Source organism: Crinia signifera, chromosome 6, assembly GCF_055691185.1.
Source record: "Crinia signifera chromosome 6, ASM5569118v1, whole genome shotgun sequence".
Classification (NCBI taxonomy): Eukaryota; Metazoa; Chordata; class Amphibia; order Anura; family Myobatrachidae; genus Crinia; species Crinia signifera.
In genome coordinates this window covers 5133037-5151455 of record NC_139222.1, presented here as the reverse complement: position 1 = coordinate 5151455, position 18419 = coordinate 5133037, and the positions used below count along the sequence as shown (strand labels likewise).

The 18419-nt window shown below is 45.0% G+C and overlaps 2 protein-coding genes across 4 annotated transcripts in view; both read left to right on the top strand.

Annotated features, from left to right (window-relative positions):
* The window catches only part of LOC146009857 (uncharacterized), a 426052-nt gene that overhangs the window by 5262 nt on the left and 402371 nt on the right, over window positions 1-18419 (top strand). Inside the window, exon 1 of one of the 3 annotated variants that reach the window (XM_083150396.1) lies at window positions 11645-11693. The exons of the other annotated variants lie outside the window; for them this stretch is intronic. The gene's annotated coding sequence lies outside the window, so the exon portion shown is untranslated. Of the gene's footprint in view, window positions 1-11644; window positions 11694-18419 lie in introns of those variants that run through there. 3 annotated transcript variants of the gene reach the window in all.
* LOC146009866 (uncharacterized) overlaps window positions 1-18419 on the top strand; it is a 235403-nt gene that overhangs the window by 131669 nt on the left and 85315 nt on the right. The window lies entirely within an intron of this gene.

The following is an 18419-nucleotide window of genomic DNA, read 5'->3' as shown; positions in this document are numbered from 1 at the left end:
ATTCCACAGCGCTGTACAGAGACTATTATTACCAGTTATTATATAGCGCACACATACTCTGCAGCACTGTACAGAGACTATTATTACCAGTTATTATATAGCGCACATACTCTGCAGCACTGTACAGAGAATATTATTACCAGTTATTATATAGCGCACACATATTCCGCAGCGCTGTACAGAGACTATTATTACCAGTTATTATATAGCGCACACATATTCCGCAGCGCTGTACAGAGAATATTATTACCAGTTATTATATAGCGCACACATATTCTGCAGCGCTGTACAGAGAATATTATTACCAGTTATTATATAGCGCACACATATTCCGCAGCGCTGTACAGAGACTATTATTACCAGTTATTATATAGCGCACACATATTCCACAGCGCTGTACAGAGAATATTATTACCAGTTATTATATAGCGCACACATATTCCCCAGCGCTGTACAGATAATATTATTACCAGTTATTATATATCGCACACATATTCCGCAGCGCTGTACAGAGAATATTATTACCAGTTATTATATAGCGCACACATATTCCGCAGCGCTGTACAGAGACTATTATTACCAGTTATTATATAGCGCACACATATTCCGCAGCGCTGTACAGAGATTATTATAACCAGTTATTATATAGCGCACACATATTCCGCAGCGCTGTACAGAGACTATTATTACCAGTTATTATATAGCGCACACATATTCCGCAGCGCTGTACAGAGAATATTATAACCAGTTATTATATAGCGCACACATATTCCGCAGCGCTGTACAGAGACTATTATTACCAGTTATTATATAGCGCACACATGTTCCGCAGCGCTGTACAGAGAATATTATTACCAGTTATTATATAGCGCACACATATTCCGCAGCGCTGTACAGAGACTATTATTACCAGTTATTATATAGCGCACACATATTCCGCAGCTCTGTACAGAGACTATTATTACCAGTTATTATATAGCACACACATATTCCGCAGCGCTGTACAGAGGCTATTATTACCAATTATATAGCGCACACATATTCCGCATCTCCTCCTCAATATTAATTATAACATAGGACACCACAGGCTACTCCCCCTGTATAATAATGATAATATTAGGACACCACAGTCTGCTCCTCCTGTATATTAATTATAAGGTACTTGTGTAGTTTCACGGCGACACCCGATATTCCATGTGATATAGTGGCGCAGTGAAACTACACAAGTACCAATTATAATATTAGGACACCACGGGCTGCTACTCCTGTATAATAATGATACTATAGGACACTAAAGGCTGCTCCAGCTGTATAATGATAATATAGGACACCACAGGCAGCTCCCCCTGTATAATAATAATAATATTAGGATGCCACAGCTGCTCCCCCTGTATAATAATGATACTATTAGGACACTACAGGCTGCTCCATCTGTATAATGATAATATAGGACACCACAGGCAGCTCCCCCTGTATAATAATAATAATGATAATATTAGGACACCACAGGCTGCTCCTCCTGTATAATAATAATAATGATACTATTAGGACACTACAGGCTGCTCCTACTGTATAATAATGATACGGTACTTGTTTCCTAGAACGGCCACAATCGTGAGTGATCGTGGCTCTTAATTAAGGGACACGATCCTCACGATGTGGCCGATTTTTTACAATTTTTTCACTTTGATTGACAGAAATCGGGTCAATCGGTCGGTCGCGACCAATTAAAATCGGCCGCGATGCGACCGACCGATTGACCCGATTTTTCCATAGACTTCAATGTTAAAAAAACTTTTAACATTGAAATCGGGAGGATCGCGTCGGTCTTGTGCCATTATAATGGCACAAGATGAGATGGACTTGATTAAGTCCATCTCACATAGGGTAAAATGATAAAAAAGGTGAAATGGCCCAATATGACCCATTTCACATTTTTTATGTGCCCGCCATGACCCCACGATAGACGTCAACCCAAAGCGTGGCGAGCGCAGCGAGCCCGCGAGGGGCGGCGGTGCGCGTCCTCCGACCTTTTCATTCCCCTACTATCCACTAGGGCGTGGAGTGAGAATAGAATAGTGTGGCGAGCGCAGCGAGCCACCGAGCCCGAAGCGTGGCGAGCGCAGCGAGCCCCGCGAGGGGACGCGTATACCTGTGAAGTTAGACGCGTCCCCTCGCGGGGCTCGCTGCGCTCGCCACGCTTCGGGCTCGGTGGCTCGCTGCGCTCGCCACACTATTCTATTCTCACTCCACGCCCTAGTGGATAGTAGGGGAATGAAAAGGTCGGAGGACGCGCACCGCCGCCCCTCGCGGGCTCGCTGCGCTCGCCACGCTTCGGGTTGACGTCTATCGTGGGGTCTAGCCCACTTAGTAACATTTGGGGGGGCAATTGAAACAAATCTGGTGAAAAAAAAAAAAAATCGGGTGAAAAATCGGTCGGTCGGATCGGTCGCATCGTATGCGACCAAATCGCATGCGATGCGATCGATCCGATTTTTTATCTTACGACCACAACGATCTAAATCGTTGTGGCCGTGCTAGGAAACAAGTACCAATGATACTATTAGGACACTACCGGCTACTCCATCTGCATGATGATAATATAGGACACCACAGGCAGCTCCCCCTGTATAATAATAATAATACTATTAGGACACCACGGGCTGCTACTCCTGTAAAATAATGATACTATAGGACACTAAAGGCTGCTCCAGCTGTATAATGATAATGTAGGACACCACAGGCAGCTCCCCCTGTATAATAATAAGGATAATATTAGGACACCACAGGCTGCTCCAACCGGTATAATAATGATAATATTAGGACACCACAGGCTGCTCCACCTATATACGAATTATAGTATGAGGACACCACAGGTTGCTCCAACCGGTATAATAATGATAATATTAGGACACCACAGGCTGCTCCACCTGTATACAAATTATAGTATGAGGACACCACAGGTTGCTCCAACCGGTATAATAATGATAATATTAGGACACCACAGGCTGCTCCACCTGTATACAAATTATAGTATGAGGACACCACAGGCTGCTCCAACCGGTATACTAATGATACTATTAGGACACCACAGTCTGCTCCACCAGTATACGAATTATAGTATGTGGACACCACAGGTTGCTCCAACCGGTATAATAATGATAATATTAGGACACCACAGGCTGCTCCACCTGTATACGAATTATAGTATGAGGACACCACAGGCTGCTCCAACCGGTATAATAATGATACTATTAGGACACCACAGTCTGCTCAACCTGTATACGAATTATAGTATGTGGACACCACAGGTTGCTCCAACCGGTATAATAATGATAATATTAGGACACCACAGGCTGCTCCACCTGTATACGAATTATAGTATGAGAACACCACAGGTTGCTCCAACCGGTATAATAATGATACTATTAGGACACCACAGTCTGCTCCACCTGTATACGAATTATAGTATGAGGACACCACAGGTTGCTCCAACCGGTATAATAATGATAATATTAGGACACCACAGGCTGCTCCACCTGTATACGAATTATAGTATGAGGACACCACAGGCTGCTCCAACCGGTATAATAATGATACTATTAGGACACCACAGGCTGCTCCACCTGTATACGAATTAATAGCGTGAAATAATTACCTTCGATATATTCAGTCACCTCTGGTTTACCTTACCCTTACTGATCTGATCAGGAGAATACAAGAATAAGAAACACAGGTTTATCATTGCAAGTATTCTATCGTTTATTTGCACGGACACATATTTATACATAGTAACAAAAGCATGGACCTCCCTTCAGGGGTAGGTCTTACAGGAAATTCATACATATTCATTATGACCCTCCTCAATAGGGTTGGGCTTCAACCAGAATATTGGTTCGAACATGATTTGCGTAGCAGACGTGCACTTCCATTTTGTAACAAAGGAGTGGTCTTCCAGTAAACTGGATTACCCTAGACCTCCCATATTCCTGCCCCCTAATGCTGTTTGTCTGTAAATCACTTATGCCTTACATGGTCCGAAATCTGCTTCTAGCTGACTCCTGTGGTCACTGACCACTGTCTGGAAACACAGCACTTCCTCAAACCTGGGTGTAACTTCATGTTTCAGCAAACGCTGCAAAAGCCAAATATCAGCTTACAAATCACATTGTTTAACTTATTGTGAAATTTATCAGCTCATATGTGCTTTGTAATAATTCTTATCTATTACCCATATGAATATGCAGACCCCAGGGGGGTCTCTATCATTCCCTCATTTTGTAAATGATATCACAATCAATTTAATAATCCTTTACAATTACCAATATATATATATTATGGATATGAATATGCAGAAAGCTGTATATATGCTATTGGACAGAAAAAGCACACATTAGTATTCTGAAGGCAATATAAGCAAATATACCTAATCCTATAATTTTCAGGGCGAACATGAGAATTCCTATAACCCATCTACTGATTCCTGAGAACCATGTTGCTGGATTAAACTAAATTAACCATCCTGAATTCCCTTTAATAATCTGCTTCTTCAAATCCTTGACTCTAGCTGTGTTCCTCTATAGCAGGGCTCCTCAAACTATCTTTCTCTGGGATCCCATCAGGAAATAAAAATAATGACTGGACCCCAGCAAGTTACTGCAGAAGGTCATAACATCACATGTGTAGTCAGCAGACAGCACATGCATGGCAGCATTTGTGGAGGCACAGAGTGATTGGAGGAGTCTAGAATAACAGACAATTCAACAGATGTTCCAGACTCCCTGAATCACTGACTGAGATTAGAAAAATAATCAGTCTGATGGGCAGCAATAGGGAGTTATGACCCCATGCTGAGAAAGTCGGGACCCACTTTTTTTTAGAACCGCTGCTCTATAGTATCTTCAATTTACATCAGACTGGTAATTATAACATGCTCTTGGTACAGCCAAACACATATCTGTTTTTTAGCTGCACGGTACAAATCTAAATATTTACAAATAATTTTGATCTGTGGCACTGACATAAAAATAATCCTTTTTGGTCATTCTGCTTATCAGAATGTCTACCTAGTCTATTAGCTAGTGAGGAGTTACAAAGATACCCAGTGATGCTAATATTTATCATAGTGGTCAATGGGACTTCTAACCAACGCTTGGATCCCATGCCTTGAAAAAGATAGCTAGTCTATCGAAACCGGTTGGCCAGAAGGGGACCAGCGCAGTGGATTCTATCCAAAGGGAAGGAGAACTTATCAGGGCCTGTTTTGTTTAACCACCCATGCTATTTTTGTCTGCAATTCTTTGTAGACCATCCTATTTGTCTTTTCTTATGCATAATAATAATAATAATAATAATACATTTGGACAGTGAATTTGGACCTCATACTGAGAATCCGGAGTGCCTATGGTGACTTCACTGTCCCTCCCTATGCGCTATTTTCTGACAATATTCCTTTTAATTGATAATAATTATCGTTTAAACAGTATATCACTATTGTTGGGTATAATTTGTTTTTCTTTTTTGGTACCCCATGTGGGAGGGACCATTTGGACCCGAAAGACCATTTGATTTAGAGTTTCAGCACTCAGAAACATACCAAGGTCCTTTTCTGTGGTAATGCATGGATCTTGAATTAAAAGGGGGAAGTGAACAGACCCAGCAATCTCTTAATTTTAATTTTTGCTACTTGGTAATGGGCCTGTACTATTTGAGTCAGCCCATGTCTGAGGCTTCTCTGCTTTATCAGAAACGTAATCAGGTATCTTCATTATCACTACCATAAACCATATTACTATCACTTATCATAGCTTCTAGGCACAAAATACAGCCTCAGACCCTTATCAGGCTTGGGCCTTAATAACATTTTAGCAAACTGCATCGTTGAACTTAACTTTCAGCTTTTGAGCTTTGCAGATGTTGGAGTAGTCAGTTTGGACTTGTAGTTCAGGCATATACTGCAGTTCTGTGCTCTTTGGTACTGTAACTGCTTCTTTCTTTCTGTGGACTTGTCATTGCAGCTTGCTTTGCTTCAGCATCTGCTAGATTGCTTTCTTTGGTCTGGTTCCCTGTGTGTGCTTGTATCATCTTTGTATGACTTCATCAATGCTTGGAAAAGTTTTTTTTATGAGGTCATCGTGCTGTATCTGGAATCTGTATAAAGGTTTGCTGTTGTGTTCTTCACATGTTTCAATGCTTTAGTGAGGGCCACAAGTTCTGCTGCTTATGCTGACAGCTGTACTGGTAAGGCTCTAGAAATCACCACCTCACTCTCTGTGGTGACATCATAGTCAGTGTAGGGTGTGCTATCTTCATAATATCTGGACCCATCAACATACAGTTCATAATGAGCATTGGGTATGGGGGTGTCATGGACGTATGGGAATGTCTGAGTCTCTTGTTTCATCAAAGCAAGTCAATCATGGGAAAAATTTATGACATGAATATTCGCTTCTCACCTCCACCTTCTTCCGAATCTACTTCCATTCTCTGGGCTGCTGTAGATAAAGGTGTGCTTGTAGAAGGTGCTTGTTCCAATATTCTCCCCCATTTTGAACATTTGATGTTCACACGAGAATTGTTGGCGGGTTAAGATGCATCTCTTTATTGTCGCATTGGTTGCACTCAATATGGAACTTCATACTTGGTGAGTCTGGCTGCTGATAGGTGCTTAGTTCTGGCTTATTGCAGAATTTCAGTTACCACATGTGGTACTTGTATAGTCAGTTCATGATTGAGAACAATGTCTTTTAATACAGCCGCAGGTGCTTCTTGGATAATATTTTCAGGCTTGCTGGAGTAGTGAGCAAGAGGTCTTGTCCCATGTAGCTGCGTAAGGACTCCCAGTGCGTGTTCCTTTTCCTTATGACAGTAGAGGAAAAAGGATTTTGAATAGTCTGTAAAGCCTAGAGCCAGTGAAGAAGCTATGGCTGCCTTTAGTTGCTGAATCGCTTGAGACATTTCTTCATCTGATGGGCATGGACTTCTTTGTAGCATCGTACAAGGTTTGCATATAAACGGATGCAAGAGGGATCCAGTCCCTGCAATAGCCAGCCAGGCATAGGAATGACCTTATTTGTTTAACAGTCTTTGGTACCTTGGCTTGCAGTATGAGCTTATTCCTCTCTTCTGTCAGGTATCTGATGCCTTGAGAAATGCAGTGGCCCAAGAATATGACTTTGTGTTTGCAGAGCTGTAATTTGTCTTTCGATGCCCTGCAGTCTTGCTCTTCCAGGAACTTGAATAGGGACACTGTTTCCTTATGGCATTTTGGCTTGAGTTGTTGTGGTTAACAGGAGGTCATCATCACAAGCTGGGTGTCTTCTGTGTAGAGGGGTCTCCAAGCCTGGAGAACCAGTGACATGCAGTTAATCATTACAACAGTATTGTTTGCTAACAGTTCTTGTGAGTCTTTGATGATAAGCATAGAGCAGAGTGCATTGGCCAATCATTCACCGTAAACCAGGCCCCTGATGGTGGGATCTGATCCAGCAAGGTGTGTCGATTTTAGGCACAATGGGACAGTTTATTAGCAGTCTTTCAATGACTTCTCTTGTACCAGTCTGTATTGAACTTCACCAGAACCGGTGACATCATATTTCTGGACAGAACAGGTGTATTGCTGTGGAGATCTGCACTGCACAAGGACACCAGACCACAGGAAGGCTTGGACTTATTTGCTGATGGCTGCTGGCTGCTGTTTGTTCTGTGGTGAGTGGACATTGCAGTTGCATGCTGACATCCAATATATATTTTTTTTTTTTTCCAAATCGGGCAGCATGGTATCAGCAAAGTCTGCAGGGAAAAAAACTAAAAGAGCACAGAATACAGCAACTTCTATTTCTGGCATATAGTTTTTTTCATACTTTTTGACCTTTATTTCATGCCTGTCTTTGATGAGTTCATAAATTGCAGAATATCAGCTTCTAATAGGTTAACACAACATGTTGTGACATGATGTCACATGATGTGAGGAATTAAACTTTGTATGGGCGTTCATTTATCATTGATAGGTTAAGGGGTTGGCTTACTCTTCTGGAGTAGGAGTGTCTGTCCGCCCACCCAAGTACCTTTTAATGTACTTCCTCATTTAATTCATTTTGCTACTTCATACACAGACATTACACATAATTGTATTACTAAGAGACTGTAGTTTCTGCCCTGTGTGAAGATCAACATGGAGTACTGCGTCTTCATACCTTCCCACGAGGTTAGTCAAGATGTTCTTTTTCCTTGAATATCTATCTGTGCTAAAACATTACCTTTTGGGTTTATTTGATGATCAACTATAAGGTCTGTCCCTAAGGTTGAACAACATTTTATACGGTTGCTTTGTTCTAATACATATACATATTTCCTCTTTTCTATATTTTTTTCCAACTTCCTCTAAATCTTTAAAAATCTGTAATTACACTTAATATTACATATGAACAAATTTAATTCAGGGCATAAAGCCGTGGTTCTTAAAACTGTGTGCCTAGGCACCCTGGGGTGCCTCAGGACACCTGCAGGGGTGCCTTGGGTTGGTGGACCAGGATCAATTCATATTAGTTATGTGCAATGTAACAGGCAAAACAGTGCTGGTGGCTGCTAATTATAATATATGTAGACAAACAGGAGCAAATCCTGTCCCTCACCAGATAACTGTGACACATAAACACAATGTACATAATTTTAGATATTTTCTGAATAAGAAACATTTGGCCTAGGGGTGCCTTGAAAACATTTCTATGCTAACAATCTATAGTTAGCAGCATTTGTCATTATAGTGTTCTACTGTACCATTTCAAATGGTCTGCTTCTGACAATTTGCTCTAAATCTATTCAACAAACATCTACACATACACATATATATATACATATACATACACATAACAATAGCTTATTATAACTAAATTCTAGAGGTCTTAACAATATTAAGCATTTCATTCAGGTCTTGGAATTAGTTCCCTTTTTTTATTTTGTGTCACAGGAAGCATCTGGACTGTGAAATACATCTCTGTCTTTTGTATGTGGCATGAGCTCTGACTGCGCTACACTGAGTAATATTGTGCTCTGGTGGGTTCATTTATCACAATGCTGTAAGTACATATACTTGTGATACTGTAAGTCTCAAATACCCAAATAATCCTGTAACTGTGACTAGCAACCATCTGTAATTAGGAATTTCTGACATTCCTGATTTTTTTTTCTCTTCTCCCGACCTTCGATGCAACGATTCTAAAAGGAACGTTCAATATTCTCACTCCCGTCACCTGACTTGAACCACTCGTTCAAGGGCGTGGCCTTATCCACCTGCGGTGTGACGGGATATGTCTGTGTGCAAGGAAGTAAAACTGTGTATTGCTAGCTAGGATTTGTTATGGATCTGTCTAAGGCTGCTGTATGAAAATCAACAAACCTTATTCCACCATCTCAATCTATCTCTATGAATGAGACCTTGACCAATAGTACCTGTGAAAGTGCTATTATTTTGCACAAATTCTGTCTCTAAATGGCAACCAACCATAATAACAAAATCTACTACTTTGTGTTCATCAGTGACCTGAACAGTTGACTGAATTTATACTGGATCTTTTTAATGCCAGCCGTTATTTTTTTACTAAAATAATGCCCACTAAAATTATCAAACCAAAATACAATACTACATTTACAATCTGAACAAGGTGTGACATGGAACAATGTGACAATGTGAATTTGCAAGTCTCCTTTCTTTATTCTCTATTAAAAAAACCTCATAGTATTCATTTCAAAAACCTCTGTTTCAAATATGACAACCCAATACTAGGAAAGTTTGTCTGATCACATCATTTTGTACATTAACTGTAGTTTTAAAATCTGTTGGTCTTGTTACCGCAATTGTGATTCTCTATAATAATCTTTTATCTTATAACATAGGACTATACTATTTTTACACTTTACACAAGTTCCACGTAGTGACATAGGTCATAGAGACCACTATTCCATAAGAGCTGTGTCCTAATTGGTTCAATATAACACTGTGTACACACAGCACAATTTAGCATGAAATTTTAGATGACACTGAACCTTATTCACCTTAATATTTATCAGACAGTCAGACAACACAAAACACTTTTACAGATTTCCTTTACCGAAGTGATACCACAGGGTATAATCTTTCATGCTGGTTCCATGAAGGTAACCATAGTTCATTCAACATTTACTTTAGACAGAACAGTATAAGAAACATTTCTACTGTCACAAAAAACTATTTCAAAATACAATGCATTGTTAAATGTGTGTGATCTGAATATTTCGGGTTACTAAAAATGGCTTAAAAAGGGTGACATAAATGTATAATTTGTTCTATATAAACGTGGCTAGACTGATGCACAGAGAGGGTCTGACTAAGCAACAGTGATCGTAAAGCAACCAATCTTCTGTTTGCTTACCCGGGGTTGTCAGAGTCTCCCTGCGTTATCCAGCATAGAACTGAGACCATTAGATGTACCCCTTTTGTTTGCCATCCCGGACGTGCAGCCCCCATATAATAGCGTGAAATAATTACCTTCGATATATTCAGTCACCTCTGGTTTACCTTACCCTTACTGATCTGATCAGGAGAATACAAGAATAAGAAACACAGGTTTATCATTGCAAGTATTCTATCGTTTATTTGCACGGACACATATTTATACATAGTAACAAAAGCATGGACCTCCCTTCAGGGGTAGGTCTTACAGGAAATTCATACATATTCATTATGACCCTCCTTAATAGGGTTGGGCTTCAACCAGAATATTGGTTCGAACATGATTTGCGTAGCAGACGTGCACTTCCATTTTGTAACAAAGGAGTGGTCTTCCAGTAAACTGGATTACCCTAGACCTCCCATATTCCTGCCCCCTAATGCTGTTTGTCTGTAAATCACTTATGCCTTACATGGTCCGAAATCTGCTTCTAGCTGACTCCTGTGGTCACTGACCACTGTCTGGAAACACAGCACTTCCTCAAACCTGGGTGTAACTTCATGTTTCAGCAAACGCTGCAAAAGCCAAATATCAGCTTACAAATCACATTGTTTAACTTATTGTGAAATTTATCAGCTCATATGTGCTTTGTAATAATTCTTATCTATTACCCATATGAATATGCAGACCCCAGGGGGGTCTCTATCAGAATTATAGTATGAGGACACCACAGGTTGCTCCAACCGGTATAATAATGATAATATTAGGACACCACAGGCTGCTCCACCTGTATACGAATTATAGTATGAGGACACCACAGGCTGCTCCAACCGGTATAATAATGATACTATTAGGACACCACAGGCTGCTCCACCTGTATACGAATTATAGTATGAGGACACCACAGGCTGCTCCAACCGGTATAATAATGATACTATTAGGGCACCACAATCTGCTCCACCTGTATACGAATTATAGTATGAGGACACCACAGGTTGCTCCAACCGGTATAATAATGATACTATTAGGACACCACAGGCTGCTCCACCTGTATACGAATTATAGTATGAGGACACCACAGGTTGCTCCCCCTGCACAACATAGAGAATAATATTAGTATATCACTCACTCACGGTTGCGGCCAATTCCTCACACTCCCGGTGTTTGGAACGCAAACCCCGGTAGAAGCCTGGAACGCATCTGGCGGAAGTCAGTTGGCCGCACATACCGGAAGTAGTCTGCATCTTATTTCCTGGATCGTTGCCGGTAACGTGGTGGTGGTGAGTGAGTCTCCGCATAGATCTAACTTATATACATATCACCTTCATCATATACTCCCAGCTACATATATGCTCTCTGTATATTATGTATATCCCTGTACTGTATATATCCCTGTACTGATATACTCCCTGTACTGTATATATACTCCCTGTACTGTATATATCCCTGTACTGTGTATATGTATACTCCCTGTACTATATATACTCCGTGAACTATACCCCTGTACTACTGCCCCTATCAGCTGTATACCCCTGTATTACTGCCCCTATCACCTGTATACCCCTGTACTACTGCCCCTATCACCTGTATACCCCTGTACTACTGCCCCTATCAGCTGTATACCCCTGTACTACTGCCCCTATCACCTGTATACCCCTGTACTACTGCCCCTATCAGCTGTATACCCCTGTACTACTGCCCCTATCAGCTGTATACCCCTGTACTACTGCCCCTATCACCTGTATACCCCTGTACTACTGCCCCTATCACCTGTATACCCCTGTACTACTGCCCCTATCACCTGTATACCCCTGTACTACTGCCCCTATCAGCTGTATACCCCTGTACTACTGCCCCTATCACCTGTATACCCCTGTACTACTGCCCCTATCAGCTGTATACCCCTGTACTACTGCCCCTATCAGCTGTATACCCCTGTACTACTGCCCCTATCACCTGTATACCCCTGTACTACTGCCCCTGTCACCTGTCTACCCCTGTTCTTCTGCCCCTATCACCTGTATTACTACCCTATCACCTGTATACCCCTGTACTACTGCCCCTATCACCTGTATACCCCTGTACTGCTGCCCCTATCACCTGTATACCCCTGTACTACTGCCCCTATCACCTGTATACCCCTGTACTACTGCCCCTATCACCTGTATACCCCTGTACTACTGCCCCTATCACCTGTATACCCCTGTACTACTGCCCCTATCACCTGTATACCCCTGTACTGTCCCTATCACCTGTATACCCCTGTACTACTGCCCCCATCACCTGTATACCCCTGTACTGCTGCCCCTATCACCTGTATACCCCTGTACTGCTGCCCCTATCACCTGTATATCCCTGTACTGCCCCTATCACCTGTATACCCCTGTACTGCCCCCATCACCTGTATACCCCTGTACTACCCCTATCACCTGTATACCCCTGTACTACTGCCCCTATCACCTGTATACCCCTGTACTACCCCTATCACCTGTATACCCCTGTACTACTGCCCCTATCACCTGTATACCCCTGTACTACTGCCCCTATCACCTGTATACCCCTGTACTACTGCCCCTATCACCTGTATACCCCTGTACTACTGCCCCTATCACCTGTATACCCCTGTACTACTGCCCCTATCACCTGTATACCCCTGTACTGTCCCTATCACCTGTATACCCCTGTACTACTGCCCCTATCACCTGTATACCCCTGTACTACTGCCCCTATCACCTGTATACCCCTGTACTGCCCCTATCACCTGTATACCCCTGTACTACTGCCCCTATCACCTGTATACCCCTGTACTACTGCCCCATCACCTGTATACCCCTGTACTACTGCCCCTATCACCTGTATACCCCTGTACTACTACCCCTATCACCTGTATACCCCTGTACTACTGCCCCTATCACCTGTATACCCCTGTACTACTGCCCCATCACCTGTATACCCCTGTACTACTGCCCCTATCACCGGTATACCCCTGTACTACTGCCCCTATCACCTGTATACCCCTGTACTACTGCCCCATCACCTCACATACCCCTGTACTACTGCCCCTATCACCTGTATACCCCTGTACTGCCCCTATCACCTGTATACCCCTGTACTACTGCCCCTATCACCTGTATACCCCTGTACTACTGCCCCTATCACCTGTATACCCCTGTACTACTGCCCCTATCACCTGTATACCCCTGTACTACTGCCCCTATCACCTGTATACCCCTGTACTGTCCCTATCACCTGTATACCCCTGTACTACTGCCCCTATCACCTGTATACCCCTGTACTGTCCCTATCACCTGTATACCCCTGTACTACTGCCCCTATCACCTGTATACCCCTGTACTGTCCCTATCACCTGTATACCCCTGTACTACTGCCCCCTGTTATCTGTGTAATGTATTGTTGCTCTCTCACCGCCAAACCTGCTTAGACCCGGTATTTAAAACGTTACTTAAAACGGGCCCATGCAGGTTAATTCCCTTTCACACCGCACATATTACCCAGTATTATACCGGGTATAAGCAGGTTTGCAGTGTGAAAGCACTCTACCACTGATGCCATTTACCTGATGTAAGGTTGCCATGGCGAAGTCCGGCGCGGAGGGGAGTACAGAGGCGGAGGCAGGCCCTGGAGGATTCGGCAGGCAGAAAGGGGGGTGTGTAGTGGCCAGCGGGCTCCGGCACACTTATCGCCATATGTGCAGCACATATTGTAACGTGTAGCCTGCACGGAGCGGGACCCAGCGCAGTGACTATTAATAAGCGGGTCCCCACCCCCTCTGCATATGTAATGTAAAAAAATCTAAATATATTAATGTGGGGCAAGTTAAGTATTAAAAATAGCAAGATCCTTCAAATAATAATAAAACAGATTTTTGAACACCCAAAAAAATGACTAGAAAACCTTTATTTCCTTGTCAGGGTCCATGGGTCCCACAGGGGACATGGGGGTTGTAGGCGGATCCAGGGGGTCCAAGGCACCAATCAGCGAAGCTTTAAGAATTCCCAGGATGCTCGGGCCCTCTCCCCTACAACCCCGCCTCCAGGCTCATGTAACCAGTTTTTTGTTGGTGCCTGCAGGAAGCAGACGCACATTTTTAATCAGCAGGGATTACCTCTCTGAGGTAGCCCCAGAAGAAGCTTCGTTTTCATTTTTTATTTTTAAACTTGCGGCTGAGGCAGCTCCCGCCGTCAATCATCTGATGGCGGCGCAGGCTGCCGCATCACTCCCGCCGGCGCCGACATCCCCCACGACCTCAGTCAAGCGGGGTAGCCCAGCGTAGGAGACGGACAGCGCCTAGCACTGCCGGAAATCTCCTCCAGGCAGCGTGGCCGGGAGCAGGTAAGGCTGTGCGCTGCGGGAGACAGCCGCAGCAGCTGGCGTGGACACTGGCTCCCGGGTCAGGGACTACACTAGACCACCGGGAACCGAGCGTAGGTCTGGGTAAGGGGAACCCACTTCACAAGACTCTAATTGGATCCCGGTGGGGGAAGTCCAGCACAGGGAGGTGGCGCTTGGCCTGCAGCCCCTCCCCCAGCTTTGGCGCCATTCTCTTCCCAGAGCTGTGGCCGTTAGCTGCGTAACATTGTGCCCGCCCCCTTCCTCTCAGACCAGCGCCTTGTCCAGAGGCACGGAGTCTCCAGAGTCCGGGCGACAGCTCTCCCCTGTGACACCGTCTACAGGCTGAGTAGATCACTTTCACAGCCACCCTACATCCCACCTGCTCCATAGAGCTTCAGCGGTTGATAGTGGGGCGTGACAGCTCATTTGGGCTATTGTGTGTGTGTGTGTGTGTGTGTGTGACCGTGTGCTAGTTCTATCTGTCACTGTCTGTATAACTTTCTCTATCCTCTCATTGGGGCCCGGCCTCATAGGTCTCATACACGCAGTGGTATCACTCTAGGGTTTCTTTGGTGAATCCTCCTATTGTGTACTGTTATTTCCCTTTTTGTACTATGTCCAAACGTGGCCGCGCTCAGTCAGAGTCTCCTCAGCTCCTGTCCTGCAGCGGCTGTGCAGCAGGATTATCTGAGCAGGATGTTATCCAGGACTGGTTATGTGTCACCTGCTTTCTCCCCCCTCGTCAGCCATATGCCACGGCGGTTTCTCCTCAACCCCCCTGGGCAGCTTTTCAGCATTTATTGAGTACTTTAGTGGATTGCCTGCCGCCATCCATCGCACCCCCTGTAGTCCAGCCCCCTCCACCTTGGGTGGATGCCCTGTCGACCACGGTGAAGACCTTGCAACAGACCTCGGTGGCTATGCAGAAGCTGCTGCCCAGTGCTGCTCAACTAACCAGACCTGTGTTGACACCGTTGCTGTCGACGGGTCAGGATGACACTGATGATGAGGCTAATAATTATAATACTGATAACGCTGATGATGATCCTCCTCTAGATGATGACCAGGATGATGATCCTATGCCCACTGACACTCCTGCTTCCCAAGCAGAAACACCGGATGTGGCAGCTCTCACTTATGCTATCCGTGACGTCCTGTTGACAGACTCTGATGAGCCTGAGCCTACTGCTAAGACCAGAGATGTCTGTAAGAAGCAGACAATCATTAAGGCCCAATTCCCTCATTCTGACCACTTATCAGAGATCAGGACTGATCAATGGGAAGCCTTAGGGAAAAAGTCAAATATCCCTACTGTCCAGGTATCCTCTTCCTCCTGAGGATTGTAAACCATGGGAGATTCCACCACCGGCTGATTCCCATGTGACAAGGTTAATAAAGCCTTCTGTCCTCCCAGTCACCTCTGGGTCAGTCCTTAAGGATCCCACAGATAGACGCCTAGAACAGTCTCTCAGGGCCATCTTTTCCTTTTCTGGCACAGTCCATAGGCCCACTATTGCAGCCACTTGGACGGCCAAGGCCATTTTACCCTGGCTCCAAACAGTGGAGGATGAGCTCCCTCTAGATGCTTCTGAGGACGCTAAAATGTGTGTTCACCACATAAGACAGGCGGCTTTGTATATCATGGAGGCCATGTCTGACGCAGGTTCTTTAGCAGCCAGGGCATCTGCCAGTTCCGTCCAGGCCCGCCGTGTTATCTGGCTGAGGCCATGGAAAGCTGACGTAGGATCCAAGAAGACATTGGAGTTACTCCCTGTTAAGGGTGAGAACTTGTTTGGGGAGGAGCTTAACAAAATTGTAGCTTCTCTTGCAGCTGCTAAGATGGCTTGCCTCCCTACAGCTTTGCCGCAGAAAGCTAGGACGTCTTCCTTTCGCCCCCAGGGTAAGGCCAGAGGCCAATCCAACACTAGGAACGCCCCGCCTAACAAGGCAGGGAAAGCCAAGCCTAAACAGGCCTGGGCCACCAGACAGGCCCCTGCCAAACCCGACATGCCTGCGGCATGACTGGTCACGCCTCCCGTAGGGGGATCCCCAGGTGGGAGGCAGACTCCTTCACTTTGCCCCCCAATGGCTGTCCACAACATCGGATGCCTGGATGAGGGAAGCGGTATCCCGGGGATACTCCATAACCTTCCTAAAGCCTCCTCCTCGGAAGTTCTTCTGCACGGGTCTTCCTCACGACCCACACAAGGCGGAACATTTGTTAAAAATCCTACAGGCCTTGTTGCAGTCTCAGGTCATCGTCCCAGTCCCGCCTCTCGAAAGAGGGCGGGGCTACTACTCCACTCTGTTCCTGGTTCCCAAACGGAACATACAGACCCATACTAAACCTGAAATCACTAAACAAAGTGGTAAAAGTGTCAAAGTTCCGGATGGAAACTTTGCGGACAATAATCCTAGCGCTGGAAGCAGGGGATTACATGGTCTCTCTAGATGTCAGGGACGCATACCTGCACGTCCCCATTGCGCCGGCACACCAGAAATACCTCAGGTTTGCCATTCAAAATCGCCACTTCCAATTCCAGGCCCTTCCATTCGGCCTGGCCACAGCCCCCAGGGTTTTTACAAAAATCATGGCGGTAATGGCGGAACTTCTTCACAGGAGAGGCATCCGAGTTTTCCCATACCTGGACGACCTCCTAGTGGTGGCAAAGTCTCCAGAAGTCCTGTTGTCGCACCTGCAGATAACGATTTCGATCTTCAGGCCCATGGCTGGATACTGAACTGGGAGAAATCCTCCCTGAACCCCTCGCAGCAAATGCTGCATCTGGGAGCTTCCCTGGACACTCGCTTACTGCGGATGTCGCTTCCCACGGACAAATGCAGATCTCTGCAACGCAGAATCCAGACGTTTCTTCATGCCCCACAAGTCTCCGTTCACGAAGCAATGAGAATTTTGGGTCTGATGGTCTCCACATTCGATATGGTGGAATGGGCCCAGATCCTTGCAAAGCGTTTGGTCTCCTCCGGAGTCTCGCCTTTCCCTCAACATCTTGGAACTACCGGCAGTCCACAACGCCCTAATTCAATCCTTGGACTTGCTCCAAGGGAAACCGGTTCAGATCCGATCAGACAACGCCACAGCGGTGGCGTACATCAACCGCCAGGGAGGCACCTGCAGCGAAGCTGCTCTACAGGAAGTGTCCAGGATCCTCTCCTGGGCGGAACAGCATCTTCAGGCCCTGTCGGCAGTATTCATCCCAGGTGTGCTAAACTGGGAGGCAGACTTCCTGAGCAGACAGGACATTCACCCGGGGGAATGGTCACTCCACCCAGAGGTATTTGCTCTCCTTGTAGATTGCTGGGGCCTGCCGGATGTGGACCTAATGGCGTCCAGACACAACAAGAAAGTGTCCAGATTCGGCTTAAGGTCCAGAGATCCTCAAGCGTGCTTCACGGATGCCCTGTCGGTTCCATGGAGGTCTCATCTACCTTACGCCTTCCCTCCAATAAACTTGATTCCCAGAGTTCTCAGAAAATTCAAAAAGGAAGGCGGGAACCTTGTCCTAATAGCTCCGGCCTGGCCTCACAGGCATTGGTATGTCGACCTGCAGCTTCTGTCATCCCAGCCTCCATTCTCTCTACCCCTTCGGGTGGATCTGCTGAGTCAGGGTCCTTGTC